Here is a 19,117-nt window from a genome sequence, read left to right as displayed (position 1 = left end):
TTTCTATTGAACAAAAAACATATGAATCACACATTGCATGTCAATATGTTGTCTCAAATTACATATACAACATATGAAAACATGCATACCAGACACTACATACAAATATCTAGTGATTCCATTGAGCATAGAAACACACACTGCATGTCAATCTGTAAGAGTAAATTGCATATACAACAGTTGAAAACATGTAAAACAAACACTACATACAGAGATGTAGTGATTCTATTGAGCATATGTAGGATATTAGTTGAACATCACTACATATCTACAGTTTTTCATCAGCACTACATATTGATATGTATTGCATGTCAATATGAAATTCAAAAACAGTTTTCTAAGTATTGCATGTCAATATGAAGTACAAAATTAGGCTTTACTTTCTTCTGATTTTTGCTTACCTTCTACCTGAGGAACATTTGTTCGTGACGGAGTACCAACTTTACTCATACTCCTTGTTGTCGGAGATTTAGCAGCAGAGGAGGATTGTGTTGGTGAATCATCAACATTTTTTCTTCTTCTTTTTACCTGGGTTTCTTCTACAATTTCTTCTGTAATTGTCCGCTTGATAGTTCTAAACATTTTTTCTCTTCAATTGAATGAATAAAAATTAGGTTAGGAACTGATGATTTATGTAATTGATTAGGTCAGGAACTGATGATTTTTCTGTAATTAATGATTTCCGAAATCGTTTTTAGATGAGTTTGATTGAGAAGAAAGAAGAGATATAAGCGATTGGTAAAGAAGAAATTGAATGTCTAAAGGAGCGGTTCTGTAACTGAAGAAACAAGAGAGAGAGAATCGAAAATGAAACTGAAAATTACTTTTAACGTGTCTATGGGTAGATAGGTAATTTTAGGCAGGTTTAAACTTTATTGGACCAAACGATAATGTGTTATCCCTCTGGACTAGCCAGTAACACGGGTCGGAATTACTGGACTAAATAAGAAATATCTCTATAGTTCAACAGAGAAACACATAGGGAGAGGCCGGGTCAGAGGATTATCTCGTTTTTGAGTTTTCAGAGGCGGCTACAGCGAGAGAAGGAAAAGAAGCTGCAGACATTCAAGCATAGATAGGGAGAAAGACGACGCCATTGGTTTAATTTTTTCTCTCTTGATTATTATTTTTATGGGTTTTAAGAAATTCATAATCTTGTCTTGCTAATTTTATTGGAACTAGGGTTTTTTTTGAAACCACATGGAGTTTTAGGCTACTTTCAATTGAATAATATTTAGCAAAAGACTATTATGATTTGAATAGATTACTTCTATGATTTTATTTATTGATTTAACGATGATATGAGTTGTTGCTTCACGGTTACAATAACCTTTGTACGTAATTGTTAGGTTCATAATTTATTTTTGTCTCATTATTTGATAATTTCATGCTTGGGTTAATATCTTTGATGGATTATGCTTCGAAGAAACATGTAATATTTGTGAATCAATATTTTAGTTTCGTATAACTTTCTCACTAATGCAATTTGATGGTGCATGCTTCCGTTTAATCTTTTGATGTGTCATGCTTAAGGAGTCCCAGTGATATTTGCGACTCTAATACATATAATAGGTGTTGTCGATAGAACGAACGATAAATAATTCATGGATTATGTTTCATTTCAGTAATTGAATAGAAGTTGTGGTGGACACTATAAACCCTGGTTACCAAGTTTCCCATTGATCTATTTTATTAGTTTAATTTATTTTCTTTGTTTTTACAGTTCTAAAAATATCAAAAAAAAAATAATCTTTTATGTGTTAGTCGATTAGGAATATTGGTTACTGTATTTCCACCGCTCCCTGTGGGTTCGATCCGTACTTTCCTTTGTCTACTAGTTAGACACCGTGCGATTGCGGTTATTCATATAGGGTTTTCCCGAATCCTATCAATTTTTGGCGCCGCTGCCAGGGAGCGGCTGTGGAATATTTTAATTAGTATTTTTGATTTGTAAATAGCTTGGTTTTTATTTATTTTTTTAGTATTTTTATTTTATTTTTAGTTCCATTTGACTTGTTTTCTGTTTTAGATTTTTGTTTCGCGTACCTTTTTGAGGATGGTGACTCTTTCTCAGGAGACGTCACCTAAGATGACACTGACGGAATATAAGCGTAGAAATTCAAATTATCAGGCAACCTCATCTGAGATGACGCTTGGTGAATATATGCATAGGCAACGGTACGAAGTTTTTGCCCAAAAATGGTAAGTGAAGAATCTCCTCTAACTATATATGAGAAGTATTACAAACACACACCACTTAGTTTGGAACAAAAATTGAGAGTTCTGGAATGCCAAAAATTATATGATGATGATGATGATGATGATGATCAGTCTTGTAGTGACTCTCTATTCCAGACAGCACATATAGATGACCGTATGGATGATTGTGTATATGATTTGCCTAATTCCATAGATGAATCTATCTCGCAAGATCATTCACCCGACTTAGAGGTTGTTTCTAGACCCCTAGACTTCCAAAAGTTACCTAATTTAGGGTTAGAATTGTATGCTTCTAAAATTTTGTTGGATCACTTTGCATCCAAATGACCATAGACTTGCATGTTCCTGATCATACCGTACATGAACCAATTGATATTTCTCCAGTCTCAATAGAATTCCCATATTTTGTTCTTTATGCACTTCCATGTGTAGTAAAAACTAGGTTTGGGTGTAATCCACTATTTCTGACAGTTTCACTGTCCCCACATTTTCATAACATAATTGTGAAGCTGTCATTTGTAAATACTGTATTTTGGGTTGATCCCCAAATTTTCAGGTTATTAGTTTATGGGGATCCTTTATGTATATTCCGGTAGGTAATTCTATTTTCTCGTTTTATTTTTATTTGTTTATTTTCGCATATTATGAATTTCCCATCTTAATTTTTACTTTCGATGACTCAATTACATTGAGGACAATGTAATGTTTAAGTGTGGGGGAGTGATAACTTTTTACTTTTCTTTCAGGAGTTTTCTTGCAATTTATGACCAGATGTTGAGTGGGTCTATTGTAGGTTTGCAGGTATATTATGACCAGCTGTTGAGCGGGTCTAAAAAAAAATTAAAAAAATAAAGATAAAATAATAATTATGACCAGATGTTGAGCGTGTCTATTTTATGTATTTTATTATCATATTATGACTAGCTGTAGAGCGTGTCTAAAAAAAAAAGGTAAATAAATAAATTATGATGACCAGTTGTTGAGCGGGTCTATTCTTTTTCTCATCATTTCATGACCAGCTGTGGAACGGGTCTTGTTCTGTTTTTCTTGAGGATCAGCAAAATATAAGTGTGCGGGTATTGATAAGCACGTAAGTGCTACATTTTATGCCCATATTTATATTAGTTAGGACTCGATATTTTGGCTAATGACATTATTTTAGTGCTTTTGTAGAAAGTAGGAACAATTCTGACCATTCGGAGAATAACGACTAAATGAAAGCTATTATTGCATGGGAAAAATATTGTTTGGCCATTTTTTAGGTGGGCCCATGTCTGTTTGGTCCTTTGGTCAAACGTCTTTACTGTTTGGTCCATAATTATTTAAAAATATTAAACTGACAAAAATACCCTTTCGTGTTAATTTTTATTTATTTTCTTGTAGCAGTTCATTCCAGAAATGAAGTTCATACAAAAACCTAAAAAAAAAACAGACTTCATTCCAAAAATAAACTCCATACAAAAACATAAAAAAACAGACTTCATTTCAGAAATGAACTCCATACAAAAACCTAAAAAAACAGACTTCATTCCAGAAATGAACTCCGTACAAAAACCTAAAAAAAACAGATTTCAATACAGAAATGAAGTCCATATAACAACCTAAATAAACAGACTTCATTTCAGAAATGAACTCCATATAAAAACCTAAATAAACAGACTTCATTTCAGAAATGAACTCTATATAAAAACCTAAAAAAACACAGTTCATTCCAGAAATGAAGTCCATATAACAACCTAAATAAACAGACTTCATTCCAGAAACGAACTCCATATAACAACCTAAATAAACACACTTCATTCCAGAAACTAACTCCATACAAAAATCTAAAAAAACAGAGTTCATTCTAGAAATGAAGTCCATATAACAACCTAAACAAACAGACTTCATTCCAGAAATGAACTCCATTTAAAAACCTAAAAAAACAGAGTTCATTCCAGAAATGAAGTCCATATAAAAACAGAGTTCATTTCTGGAATGAACTCCATATAAAAGCAGAGTTCATTTCTGGAATGAACTGCATCATCATCTTCGTCGTCTTCAACAAAAACAACAACATCTTCGTCTTCAAAAACACCACCGTCTTCATCATCAACGGCAGTAGCAGTAGAAGATCTTTATCTTCTTCATCATCATCATCAAAATCAAGATTAACACCATCGTCTTCATCGTCAACAGCAGCAGCAGCAACAAAATATCTTCATCTTCTTCATCATCTTCATCGTCAACAGCAGCAGAAAAAAAGAAAATCAAGATTAACACCATCGTCTTCATCTTCTTCATCATCATCATCAAAAACAAGATTAACACCATCGTCTTCATCGTCAACAGCAGCAGCAACAACATATCTTCATCATCTTCATCGTCAACAGCAGCATGAAAAAGAAAAAAAAACCTAAAAAAATCGTATTCAACAGTACCAACATCATCGTATTCATCGTCTACAACTACCGATCTAAATATCTAAATCGATTTTCACCTTCATCACCATCGTTTACATCAGCAGAAAGAAAAAAATAGAAGAAAAAAAATGGAGACGCTATTAACAGGAGGAAAAAGAAGAAGAAAGAAAAAGAGAGAGAGATTAGATCTGGAAAGATGAGAGAGAAAGTAAATCGGATAATAATTTATTGTCTCTTACTTTTTGACTATATATATGGTCCTTATCCAAAAGGGTGTTTCTGCCACTACAAGGTGACATTTACATCATCCATGACATCACCCTAGGACCAAACCATAATTTTTAGGACCAAATTATAATTTATATTACCAAATATGACCAAACAGACAATTGACTAGTTCCACTGGAATAGACTGTCTCTAATATATTCTTTGTACGACCAATTGGTATTTCCTTGTTATTGCATTTGTGACTCAAAGCACAGATGTTGCAGTTCTCGGCACCAAAAAGACAGCCTAGTTAATGTTGCGGAACAACCTAACTATTTCAGGCCAGAGAATGCACTGCATGGAAGCCCACCAAGAGTTAAAATTGGTACACCCAAGATGTTGAAGTCCTGGAGACATATGTATGTTTCTGACCATAGGGGAGTACGGACTTCTTGGGCCTACACCATATCCCTTCTTCATCTTATCATTTTGGAAGTTCGACCGGCAGAAACTAGTTAGATTAGTTGGAGAAGCTGCTGGTAATATATAGAAGGATGTGGTTCGAAATTGGTTTGGACTGCAAATCTCGATTGAGAAATGAAGCAGCAGCGAGAAAACTAAGGTATGCATGTTGAATGGGAAGTGGCCGGAGCTGGATTATTCACTGGAGTTCGTTCGTTGTGTGTCGATGGAGCAAACAAAAGAGCTTCTGTTGCCAAGATGGAGTCCAGGGCTTGGGTCGAGTGAAGTGAATTGGTGGTGACGAGATTTATATTGAAACATGACGGAGTTGGTGCTATGCTCGAGTTTGAGAACGAGATGATTGCAGGTGGTGGTTGTGTTGGCTGTATACATGGAAGAACATGGAGAGAAATCTGGAGATGGCATCGATCTTCTACTCGAACGATGGAGCTGCTGTACAGTCGTTGATATACATGGAGTGTGAGTTTGAGTTAGACATGGAGACTCGAGTTAAAAGTTCAGGGAATGGAGGAAGGTGCTGTGGATGGAAATTAGGTTTGTTGGTGACGGAGATTGGCACAACAACATAAAGAAGTTGGATTTAGAAATTAGCCCCAGGGAGTTGGTTCTGCCGGTGAACAGAGGTAACGGAGAAGGTCAGAATGCTGGAGTTGTGTGTCGACTGGAATTTGTCAAGTGTAGCCAAGATGGAGAATCACTTGGCAGCACTACTTGAGATGCTGGTGCTGGTTGGACGGTGGAGTATCTACGGACTGAGCAATTGAGAAGGAAGTTGGCTGAAGTGTTGGGTTGTTCTCGGTGGAGTTTGGACTGGGCCTGGCAATTATTTGCTAGGTCTTGTTTTCTCGCAACATCTACATATAGTTCAACAGAGAAACACATAGGGAGAGGTCGGGTCAGAGGATTATCTGGTTTTTGAGTTTTCAGAGGCGGCAACAGCGAGAGAAGGAGAAGAAGCTGCAGACATTCAAGCATAGATAGGGAGAAAGACGACGCCATTGGTTTAATATTTTCTCTCTTGATTATTGTAGTAGCATAAAATCACACACTACATCCAAGGGTGAAAGTACTAAACTAAACCAAAGATGCATGAACAAACATGAACATAAAGATATACGTGGTTCGGCATGATTATCTATGTCCACGGGATGAAAGGAGTGATTAATATTACTTCAAGTTTGGTTGCAAGTGATGATCTCTCACCATAATGACTTCTTTTCTTTCTAAGTGTGAACTTTCTCTCCTTTACAACCTGCCTTTTACTCTCTTCAAGCCCTTATATTTTATAGGCTAAGACTGGGATACAACGAAGTTACAACATAAGTCATGGTGTATCTATCTTGTTGTTCCTCCTCAGGCCTATCTTGATGCTCCCCGACTTGTTTGTGGATCGATGTGGTTCAGGTTCCTGATGGAGTTATACCCGAGGCCGATCCCTTGATGTTATTTGGTCTGATGTCACCCTCTCCTTTCTCGTCCCTTTGTTTTGACTCGCTTCCTTTGCTTGACCAAGTACCTTCTGATCTCCCGTTAGTCTTGTCAGATGATTGAAGACTTGTCACATCCGACAGCTAGGTGGTTGTCACACTCGGCCCACGTGATTTTTATTTCTTCTTACATGCTCAAGTTATTCGGTGCTTCTTTTCCTTTGTTTCCTGGTGCAACTTAGCTTAGGATCTTGCCACCTAGCCCTGTGGATTATTTACACCTACATTTATGCCCCTTTTCTTGAGGTTTGATCGAAGAGCAATCCTTAAGAAAATCCTTCGGGTCATGCAACTGTGTTGTTGTTTTTGCTGTTGTTTTGCGTTTGATACTTCTTCTTCGGGCCTTGACTTATTGATTCTATGTAAACTGCTTGATAATGGCTACTTGGGCTTCTTGTTGGGCTTCGAGATGTCTGGATCTGGCCTCCCGATTAGGCATATTACTGTCTTCGGTTCCGCTCTTTGTTGTACTTTCCGATTGGTTCTTTCAACTGTACTCGATGTTGCGTGCTTATTTCCTCTTTACTCGGCTCTGGCTTTTCTCGATTTTGTAAACGAATTCAAATCGTGCTGTCATAGATGGTCGTCTCGGAGTCAAGTGTCTCGTCTTGTAAGGGTTGATTTGAAATTCTCGAGTATACTTATACTTCTGAACCGGCTTCATCTGGAGTTGAAATTTCTGGATGGTAGCGGTTCTCTTCGGGACAGTTGTTTTAGCACTTGCTCAAAATGGTGTTGGTTTCTGGAGTGTGTTAACGAGTCGAATTCGTTAAAATGAATACAGAGGGTCCATGATTCGAAGAGACTATTCAATTGTGTCTAACTTTGGTGATCAGCTCTCTTGGTGTTGCTGACTATCGCTTTAAGGTTGCACTCTTGTTGGGAAATTCTGATGTTGAGTCGTTCTTCTCGGATTTAACTGACTTCCTTTTTTGATACTAGTCTAGTGGTGTCTTCCTCTGTTGTGGGTCTTTTGTTGGGGTAGGTCGATAATTTCGGCTGAATGGTGCATCAGACGTACTTTGCGGTGGGCTGCATGGCTTCACATTGTTGCTGAAGGAACTGAGCAGAAGAATACAAACTGTGTATGCAGTATGCATACTTGCCCCTATTCTTGTGCGAAGTTTCAAAGCAACTCTTGGTTCAAAGGTTGCTGATTGTTGTCGTCGTGCCGTGATATTCTATTCCTTGCAACTCTGGTGCCGTCGGGTGTACTGTCTAGTCTTAACTAATAATTGTGAACTGAACTGTGACCTCTGCCCCGAGCTATCAGTCTCCCTTGGTAATCGCCGCTCTCTTCGTGTTGGATTGCTATTCTTTTGCCTTAAGTATACATGGAGCATCCCCGAACTGATTATACTCTGGGCCATGCACTCATCATGTTCGAAGTTGTTGTTTCTCCTTGGTGGTCTATGCTCAGACTTTTACTGGTTCATCAGGCATCATTTCTTGTCGAATCGTAGTTGAAGCTCTCCAGATGGACATGAGTTGTTTCTGCTTATGAGGAGAAATGACAATTTCTATATCTCAAGTATATTACGATGCGAAATCAAAAATTTGTTGTTAGCATAAACATCACAGTGAATCGACCCGTTTGACTATTCAGTTAACTGAAAAAAGCAATGGAAGGTTCACGCTATGCCTCGAGAGGCTCACATTAAATCCTTAAATTCGGAAATCTAATGAGTTTTTTAACTTCTAGCATTTTTGTGGTCAAACTTGTTTCCATACGACTCTAAGGATGTGACCGATTGTTCCCGTACTCGCGATGTTATTCACTAAACATGCTCATAGTATAAATCAGGAAAATATTTTTTTATCTAAAGCGAAAATATATATGAAAGTTACTCAAGTTATCTAAATGGCATGTCAAGTTTCCTCATATACGTATTCACCTTGTCATTGTGATTATGCAAATAATAACCACTGAATACACACAGTAGACAGTTACTTAAGATAGGTGATACTTAGCTGTCTTGTGAACCAACTTGCGATATTGGTGTCCTCGATTCACTTCAAAAGATGAGGGTTTTCTCGCGCTCCTCCAAAATATTTTTCTCGCGGTGTTGTGACTCTCCAATGTTGTTGAAGGGAGTGCGCAAAGGAATACCATTAGAACCTTCCTAGTACGCGTACTTGTCCCTATTCATTTGCGGAGTCTTGAGACAACAATTGAGACCTAGACTAGCTCTTGTCCTTAGCTCCCACGTCTTTATTCTCACCCGAAGATATGCGTCCAGATCTGTGCACAAAGTACTTAATCTCCTGTTTTAGCACTATTCGAATGAGTAATCAGTTGAGATTGTATAGTGGCCGATGAGGAACCGAAATGTATGGATGACATGTCCCCTTTATCTAAAACAATTTGCATCCTTGGAGATAAGCGATACTTAGCTCGTCTCTTCGGTGATAGATTTTGGTCTTTCTGCTGACGATGAAGTCCATAAGTTCCTTTTCTCGACCTGGAAAGTCCACACACTTGGGCGCATTGTTTCGCTGCATTTTTCAATGGTGTGAGAAGGCTAGCCGCAAGCTATATACTGCCCTGCCTCGCGACTGCCTCATACTTGTTTGTGATTTTTAGTGATGTCGATACAGCATAGTTCATTGCTGCAGTCTTTAGTTTGATTCAGAAACTCGGGAAACTCCGTAATCTTATTGCATCATTCGTCTCACTGCAACGTTCATTTGGTTGGTGACCTCGGTCCGTAGCTTTTTTTGTTGACAATTCTCGACTAAGACAGTTACTCTTCTTATCTTCCGTGTCCCTGTATGTAGCCTCCTTGGTTCATGTTATCCCCTGTTAACGCGTTATTCAAGTTTCATATGCTGATGACTTGGTAGGTATTTCCTCACCATTGTGTTTCCCCGGTTGATGATATACGTCGCGTGCCCCTGTGGGTTCCCCAATGAATCCTCCAAGTACCACTTTCCCTTGACAATTAAGTTCATTACAAAATGTGCGACGCCCTTGCAGCTTTTATGAGTGTTCGTAGTTTAGCGCACATGTTTTCCTTTAATACTAAGCATTTCAAAGTAGGCATTAGTTAATATTCCATATCTGTCGAACACACTCAACAAGGAGGGTCATCGGACCCAATGCCATGTCCCTATTGAGGTATCTCATCATTGGTGCTTTGACCCAATGGATGTGTATTAGGTCTTGCCTAGGTTCTATAGCCCGAATATCCTGGGTGCCATCAAACGACTATCCCGGATCAAGTGAGTTACCAAGTACTCATGCCTTGATAATCAATCACACTTGCGATGGGAGCAATGTTGTATGCTCGACTATCAAGTACTTATTCCTTGATAATCGGTTGCTGGTTTCCAACCACCAGAACCCTTAGGCTACCTCGGCACTTGCACCCTGCCACCGCCTCGAGTATCGAATAGCCAGTCGACTGTAACTCACCTCGGCAATTGCACACTGCCACTGCCCCGAGTACGAATGACCATTCGAGTGTAAGTCACCTCGGCACTTCCACACTGGCGTTTTCCCGAGTACGAATGACCATTCGAGTGTAAGTCACCTCGGCACTTCCACACTGGTGTCTCCCCGAGTACGAATGACCATTACAATTAGCTCCTGACTCGTTCAGGACTCTTAGATCACCTCGGATCATTCCATATGATGACCCGAGTACGAATGATCCGTGTGTTACAATACGCTAACAACCCAAGGCGTCCCCTAGGTTATTTAGTCACCATAATCTCGTGTATTGGTAACCTCGACTCGATAGTTTTGGTCGGGACCAAAACCTTTGGACCATCACGGGCCATTCCATTTGATGACCTGAGTACGAATAATTTGTCGCTGCGTTTGTCACATCATCTTCTTACCGTTGTACGTTTGATCCAACACATATTGTGTTCTTCATATATTCAGTTTCGGTATCACATGGTTGCCACAATTTGCAATTTCTTTTCCGGATGTTAGAGTTATCGGTTATCTCGTGACTCACTGCAGACTTGTGACTTTACAAGTTGGCACAAATTTACTGTCAACCTCCGAACTCTGTCCCGTAGTTATTTCTCTTCAAAGAATGTGTTCTTTCCGTTGTTTGTCCTAGTTTCTTCCGTTTCAGGTTTCACCCCGGCTATACACTTTGACAAGGTGAGATAGCGTCTCACTGGTAATCAGGCTTGGTGTCTTCGAAAGATTTCGATAAGAAGTCAGTTGTGTTATTTCCCAAAGTTGCAGTCGGCCGTTGTAGCGAGGTAATCGATTCCGTACTGATGATGCCCGAGATGATTTACTGTTTACTGATCGAGGGTATGCCCAAGTTGTTTCATGTTGGCCCGGAATGACTTGCTTCCGATTTGTTGAAACGGGAAGGAAGTAGTCGTGAGTTGGTTCTTTGGAGAAGCATTTGCTCATTGTTCGTTCAGTGTCACACACTAGAGGACTGTCTCAGTCACACGTTGCTCCAAGTATCGCCGAATCTCCCACGCCATCATGTCACCGCGTATCTCGCCCGATTAACCTCAAAGGTCCCATAAGACAGTTTGTATTATCGTGTCCAGTTGTGTTGTACGCCATCCTGGGAATCTAAAGTATACGGAAACACTAGCAAATGAGATAGAAGATTATATCTGCACTATCAATCGAATATTGTGGCATGTTACACTAGGTAAAGAAAGTTTCTAAGATAAAAAATGCTTAGCCTTTTATTCTTGCTATAAGAAAACCGATCACGACATTCGGAAATAGAATTCTCAATTTCTGAAGCTCTTTGCTGGACTAGTCATGTGGTTTCAATCGGCGCCTTCTCAAGAGTTTTTGCAGATGTTACTCAAACTATCAGCAATTAAAGATCTAGAGACAAGAGGGAGAGGATTCTCCCTCTTCCTTAGGTGTCGCTCGTAATTTGATGGGCCTTGCAAGCTGGAATCGACAATGTGATCAGTCCGAGTTGGCTGCTATCACTATGATCATTCGCAACGAAGAAGTGTTCACTACTAGGACCCGAGATGTATTGGATACTCCCCGACACGAGTAGGCGCAATAGCTTGGTATATTGCTTTGTCCCGAGATGACTGATTTCTGTTCATAGTCCGACTGGCATATCCTAATGAACTTCGCAGACTTAAGAAAACTGGATCATTCTGTCGTGCCTTCATTGTGCAGATTCTCTAAGCAATCAGGGTCTTCATGTTTGGACTTTCGAGCTTCTGAGTTTCTTGCAGAATTCTTGAGTTCATTTTAATGAATTCCTATGGCTCGGTGACCTTCCTTAGAGTATTCCATGTAAGTAATTAGCAAAGGTAGTCAACAGATAAGAAAAGTAAAGTGTGATGTCCAATTTGTTGTTTCGAGACAAGCTTATCTGAGCAATCCTTGACTTGTCATATCTGGAGCTATCCTGAAATTTAATTCTGCATCGCGGCAAGCTTCTATGTGTTGGGATGCAACAGTTAGGAAAAGCATTCTCAGTTGTCGCCCGAAGAGGATGATTGCCCGATACAGGCTGGTCACAGACGTTTCTGGTTCGAGATACTGGAGTCCGAGTGGATTGTATGTGCCCCGACTGACCTGGCGTGAGTGGGTGCATGTTGAGATGCCTCGAGATACTGGAGGCCTCGGTTAATTACTATTGTTACAAACGAGCTTATTGACCATCATCGTGTTGATTGATGTTGCACAGTATGATTTGTCTGAGATATGTAGAACGCATCTTGACCAAAACTTTCCCTAAAATTTCAACAACAGACACTGTACGTTAACAATGACAACCACTAATATTAGAGAAACAAAAATGAGATTCTTGAATTCATAGCGGATAAGCACGGATCGATATTCACGGTCTATTTCCAAACTTTATAGTGAGATTGAGACATCATCCTCGTCCTATGACAACACATGTCCTATAGTTCTCATTTAGTGTCATTTTATCGTTGCTAGGCATTAAATCAAGCTTGAAAACTCAAAGCTGCGGGAAGTACAAGCAATTCATGTCTTACACACTAAACAACAAGAATTCGTTTTTTCAAATCTCAGATAAGTGCAGAAGTTTGTCATGTTTCCTATCGTTGGTCTGTTCTCGTTCGACTAAGTTGAATGCTATTTCTACCAAGATGTGAGATAAATGTTTTTATTCAAGGTAACGGCTATCAAAGATCAGAGTCGGGAGTGTAAGAATCCTCCCCTTTTTATGAGTTGCTCGCAGTCTGTCTGGCATAATTATTCGGGATGAAGTGAACTGGATCATTTTGTTGTGCATCGATCGTACATATTCTTTAAGCGATCAGTCTTCTTGTTTGGATTTTCGATCTTCTTGTTGTCCCGAGACGAGCTATCTGGAGCCGAGGCCGCAGTGTAGAGCAGTGATCGAGGGTTTGATCCAAGGTGGTCAGATATGAGTAGAGTATGCGAGTCCGAGTTGATCGTGTGGGCAGTTCTCCTCCATATATTGGGTGGCGACCAAAGATGGATTCTCACATTAATAACAAGTTATCATTCTTGGGTTGTCACTTCCCGAGCTGATATTTTTCGAGTTAAATTTTCCTTTGTGTTAAAGTTCTTACATCACCATGTATTTCTTTCATGGCCTAAGATATTAGTGACCATTTATAGTATACGAACATCTATATCGTCGGAACTTTGTTTTTCACAAAATCAAGTGATTTTTCTGTCATCTTTGGAGATATTTGTATGTATATCCATAGCGATTGGTGATAAACTCCAATTCAATATCTCATTATTGCAGTGGAACTCTATTCAGTCACCACATTGATCATTATTATGGTCCCAAATATTGGGTCTTATTTTTCTGATTATCACGACGATATGGCAGTCGAATGAGCTTTGATCCTTATCATAACGTGATTACGTAGTCCTTTATGATCTCTAACGAGTGGTTTCCTCTTCTTCCGTCATGGCTGAAGGTGTACTAATTATAAACGTTGGCTTAGATGGCAGAAATGACATACTCCGAGGTTGGGCTGATCTGATGAGTGCCAAATATTGTATATTTTTATCCCTTTTTGTTGGCATTTTAACTCATCTTTTATGCATTAATTCTACATTTTATCCCATATTCTGTATTTTCATTGTTTTCAAGAATAAATATTTTTATTAATTAATTTTGCATTTTTAGGTAATAAATAAAGTTCGGATGAGTCGCGGAGCGAAAAGAGCAGAAAAGTAGTGAAAAGCCGGGAGAAATTACGCAAGGAAGCCGCGAAGAATGGTGCGCACAACCTCATTTTCTACACACAAAAGCGCCTCCGTTCTCAGCCATCAGATCAGTTCTCAGAAGCATCCGACGGTCGCTCCTTCATAGAGCATCAAAATCTGAAGTCTCTGCCGAGCACCACAGCGCTGAAATTCCAAGCCTTCAGATTAGATGGTAGTTGAATCCAACGGTCGCTCCCTTGCTGTTCATCGAAGTTTGATATCTCCGCTTCACACTACAGTACCTAACTCCATCAAGTACCGTTCATTTTGTTGTATCATATAATCCAACGGTCGCTCATCGCTTACCTCCGCATCACCGTCCGATCTACCAACCATCTTCGCATCTCGCAGCTCAGAGTCACAGAACATCAAAACTAGATACACCTGCCTTACACCCTAGTGACCGAGCACCACCCACCTAACCAGACACCCCCCCCTTCTCTCCCAAACCATCGAGCCATACCCTCTCCACCATCTTCTCCACAGCAGAACCATGTCCTGCCACCGTCTTCTTCACCTCCACTGCCACCACCACACCGCCACCAAACACCACCATACCACCAACTCTCTATTCTACCTAAACCCATCACGTACCATCCCTTTAATCATCATTTACAACATCAATTTCTCATCTCTCTGCCTAAAACCCTAGGTGAGAAATTGGTGATATATATGATGATTAAAGCATCAATTGGAGGCGTGGGAAGCATAAGGAGACTAAGGAGAAGCATGGGTCGAAGTCAGTAGCAGTTTTCAGAGATTAGGTATGGATTGATTTTATTTCTTATAAACCCTAATTTCATAATTTGGGGATAATTGGGGGAAAGTGATTGAATGTATAATTAGAGGCATGGGTCGACGTATTAGGGCTGTTGTCAGTAGGTTAGGTGAGTTAATTTCACTTTTTGGGTGAAACCATAACTTCACTGATTTCTTTTGGGTAGAACCCTAATTGTGCTTGTGGATATAAATAGCACTGTGGTGTGTTGTAATAGTCATGTTTGGACTAGCCTACATCCAGGACTCTCATGTCCTGCTAAATTTCAATTTTCAGTTTCTTGCTCATGTTATTTGCTTCCTGTTATGCTTAGTTTCATGTCATGTTATGCTTGTTTCCTGTTAATTGTTATGCTCCTGTTATGTTTGTTATGTTATGTTATTTCCTGTTGTGTTCTGTGTGATTGTATTATCCATGTTATGTTTGTCTTAATTAGTTTGTGTGTTTGTTTCTACACATGAGCTTGTAAGTCCCCTGTTCATCTCACATGTTCTTATTCTGAGGTTTGATGCTTGACAACCATGAGGTCTCTTAACTGCAACATGTTCTAATTCCCCTCTAGGATGAGAAAAGAACTGAACCATGATGGTTAGCTATTAGGATGGTTTTTGCTGAGCTTAAAACAGTTTAGGCTAGTTGGATTCTTGAAAGATCACCTGATTTGTGATTAGTGGTGCTGTAAGAAGACCACTAATGCTAGGGGTCTGTGGTGGTTCTAAGGAATTCATTAGCTACATTAGTTAGTGAGCCACTGCCTAGTTAGTCTGTGATTGGTTGTGCTTTAAACAGACAGCCAATACTAGGGGTTAGCTAAGGCTGTAAGGTTGGTTAACTAGATATTTGACAAAAACTTAATCTAGGTGAACTGGCTAGGTGAAGGAAACTCTCATCCATCTCCCTGCACTTCCCCTCCACAATTTCTTTTCCATGTTTTGTTTTGATTAAATTGTTCTTAGTTTTTCTTATTCTTTGCCACTGCCTTTGGCTCACTGCCACTGATTTTTTCTTTGGTTCTTTAGTTCACTGTCTGTCACTAGCTCAGCTATCTAGGAAACTTCAATACACCCCAAGTCTCTGTGGAATGATCCCTTGCTTACTTTCTATACTAAAACTTGGCCTTGTATACTTGCAAGAGTTTTTGTGTGTTTTCTAACCACACCAAGTTTTTGGCGCCGCTGCCGGGGACTTGGCGTTGTGATTTCGAAGCATTCTTATTTGCTGTTCTTAGTTCATCTAGCCTCACCTGCATATTCATCCTTGCATTGCATACTCATTGCATCTTGCTGTCCTGATTGCATATCATATTTGCATATTAGTCATCTTTACATTCTTGCAATCAATCTTGCATTACAATTCTTGTTCACCGCCTTGCTGCTGAGCTGCTATTGCTGAACTTGTGGTGCTGAATTTGTGGTGCTGCTATTGCTGCTGAGCTGCTCCACCTGCTGCTGCTGGTGCTCTTGTGCTGCTGTGGTGCTCCTGCTGGTGCCAGGCCAAGAATCCTGTGAGCTTCTGCACCTGTTGCTGTTGATCTGCTCCTGCTGCAAGGCCCTGAGCTGGTGAGCCTGCTGAAGACCAAGCCCAACAGGACTGTGCTGCTGAAAAAAAAAAAAAATCACAAGCCAATCAGTAGCAAATCATAAGCCCAACTGGGCCTGCTGAAGTTGCTTCCAAGCTTAACAAGTTGAGCCAAGCCCAACTGGGCCTCAGAAAAGCCAAAGCTTAGGATGATCCAAAGCCCAACTGGGCTTTTGCAACCAAACTGAGCAGCTGGGCTGTGCTTAAGCAAGTAAGCCTAAACCCATTAAGAGAACCCAACCTGTGGGCTTCCATTTTTAATTTGTGGGCTTGTAATAATTTTTTCCATTTTTCTGTTGGGCTTGTAATCTTAATTACTTGTGGGCTTGTTTGTTTAATTGCTTGTGGGCTTGTGATGTTAGACTGATTTGGGCCTGTAGTTTTAAATTAGAAAAACTGAACTTTTGAAAGCCCAACTGGGCCTCCGACCAAACAAGCAACAGTTAGGCTATTTCAAAAGCTACATTGGGCTTCAGTTTGCATACACATTGTAGGCTTAGTTCACCTTCCCTTGACAAAGCAATTTCTCCCACCAATGTGGGCTTGCTCCTAATTTCAAAAACCAAAATTGCTCCCAAATTAAACCAAATTTTTATCATCTCCCTTGGGCCTTACTTTTTTTGTGATTTGTGTGATTATTTCATAAAACAAAGACATGTCTGGATTTTGGTCTGCCTCTGGGAATAAATCTATTAGAGATGCTTACGGGCAAGATTCACCTTATGAGCCTCCCATAGACCATGATGTCAATAGTTATAGGGATTATAATTATGGACCTTTTCAAGGTCATGAGCCTCAATATGCAAACCCGTATAACTATTCACCCATGTATCAACCTAGCCAACCTAATATGCATGTTTGTACCTTTTGTGGTGGTTTAGACCACCCTGATGAATATTGCTATGTTTTGCATGAATTTAGGAAATCTAGGGGATACCATGAAAATCCAAATTATGAAATGCCCACAAATTGTGAGGCTGGTAGTCATTGGGACCATAATCAACCTTTCGAAGGTTGTGATCAATATTTTGTAAACCCTAATGACCATGCACACATGTACCATTCACCACAATTTGAACATGAAGAATTTTGTACTCCCATGAATTTATACTCCACCGTAGAAGCTCTCAGACTCGGTGAGCAAAATTCTGATAGAACTATGTCACGCATTCAGGCGAAGTTAGATCAGATTTTGCTTCAACTACAAAAGGAGGAAATTCATGAGGAAATGCATGTTGTCCCTAATGAAGTGTCCAGTCCCATTCATCTAAATGATATTGAATATGAACCTGATTTAGAGGAACATGAATCGACTAAGGACACCACCACTTTTAATGAGGATCAATATGCATGTTACCATGATGATGATTATGATGATAATGATATGTTAGAAGAACATGTTTTTGCTGAAAATATTGTGGAACCTTTTGGTTCAATAACATATGGCTTCTCAGCCTCAACCTTCATGAATGTTGTTTCTTCTGATACTCATTGTAATTCATATGATTTTGATTCTAATATGGGGCTTGTACAATTCTTCTGTGAAGATGAACATGACATAGGAATAGTTGAATCTTCTGTAGACACTAATTTTATTATGCATGAGGACGAATTTGATGTGTCTGATTCCTTGCCTAAGTCACAAAATGTTATTTCTTCCGGTGATGATTTGAGTACTTCGAACAATCATGATACTGATTTAGGTCTTGATGTTTTGTTCGATGAATGTGTGCATGTTTTACCTGTTTCTGATTTAGGGAAAGTATGTGTTGGTACTATTGATCTTACCCATGAAAATAATTTAGATGTACCCACTTTCTTACCTAAATCTCAAATTGAGATTATTCCACCCAACCTAGATTTGGTTTGCAACAAAAAATTTAAACCAACTTTTCTGAAAATTCCCAATCTAGGATTGGAACTGTGTGCCTCCCAAGTCCTCTTGGACTATTTTGCTTCAAAATATAACACTTCTAAAGAGCCACAGTTGGAATGCATTTCTTTGCCCATCCCGAAAACAGTCCATTATGAGTTAGACCTTTTGAATCCCGAACCCCTAAAATTAAAAGATTTTGTGCTTAAAAGTAAACCTGTTGAACAATTTAGGTTTAGGGGTGATTCATTCGGTTTTTCACTCTCACTCCCATTTCAGTCCAATTTTAGTGTTTTGAAACTTTCTATGTTTCAACACTTTGTCTTTTGGGTTGATCCTCAACTCTTTAGACTTTATGTATATAGTGAATTTTTGTATATAATCCAGTAGATAAAATTTTAAAAACCCTTTTGTTCCTTTTGTATATATTTTGCTAATCCAATATGATCTCGGTTGAAATATGTTGGATTTTTGCCTTGAAATAACGGAGTTTTAATCGAGCTACCACCGTACAATCGGGTATTCTCTCTCCTTTTACTCTACTCAACATGTCCCTTTCCATATGTTGCATTTTTATTCTTTCCATATTTTGAAACATTGAGGACAATGTTTAGTTTAGGTTTGGGGGTATAGAGTAGATACCATGATAATATGCCATAATTGAAAACGAACTCCTTCTTCTTTTTGAAAAAATTGAAAAATTCCAAAAAAAAAAATTGAAAAATCAAAATTCAAAAAAATTAAAAAATGAAAAATCATAAAAAATGGAGCTCATTTACCTTGAAATGTTGACTCTTGTGCAAATATGTATTTTTATTAGGAGTCTTAGTCTAGATATTTAGGCACCCTGATTCTAGCACAATTCACATAGTGATAAGAAATTTGCACGCACACGATCTACCAATACA

Source organism: Papaver somniferum, chromosome 6 (genome assembly GCF_003573695.1).
Source record: "Papaver somniferum cultivar HN1 chromosome 6, ASM357369v1, whole genome shotgun sequence".
NCBI classification, from domain to species: Eukaryota; Viridiplantae; Streptophyta; class Magnoliopsida; order Ranunculales; family Papaveraceae; genus Papaver; species Papaver somniferum.
The sequence above is the reverse complement of the archived record's forward strand: the minus strand, read 5'-3'. Positions refer to the sequence as shown.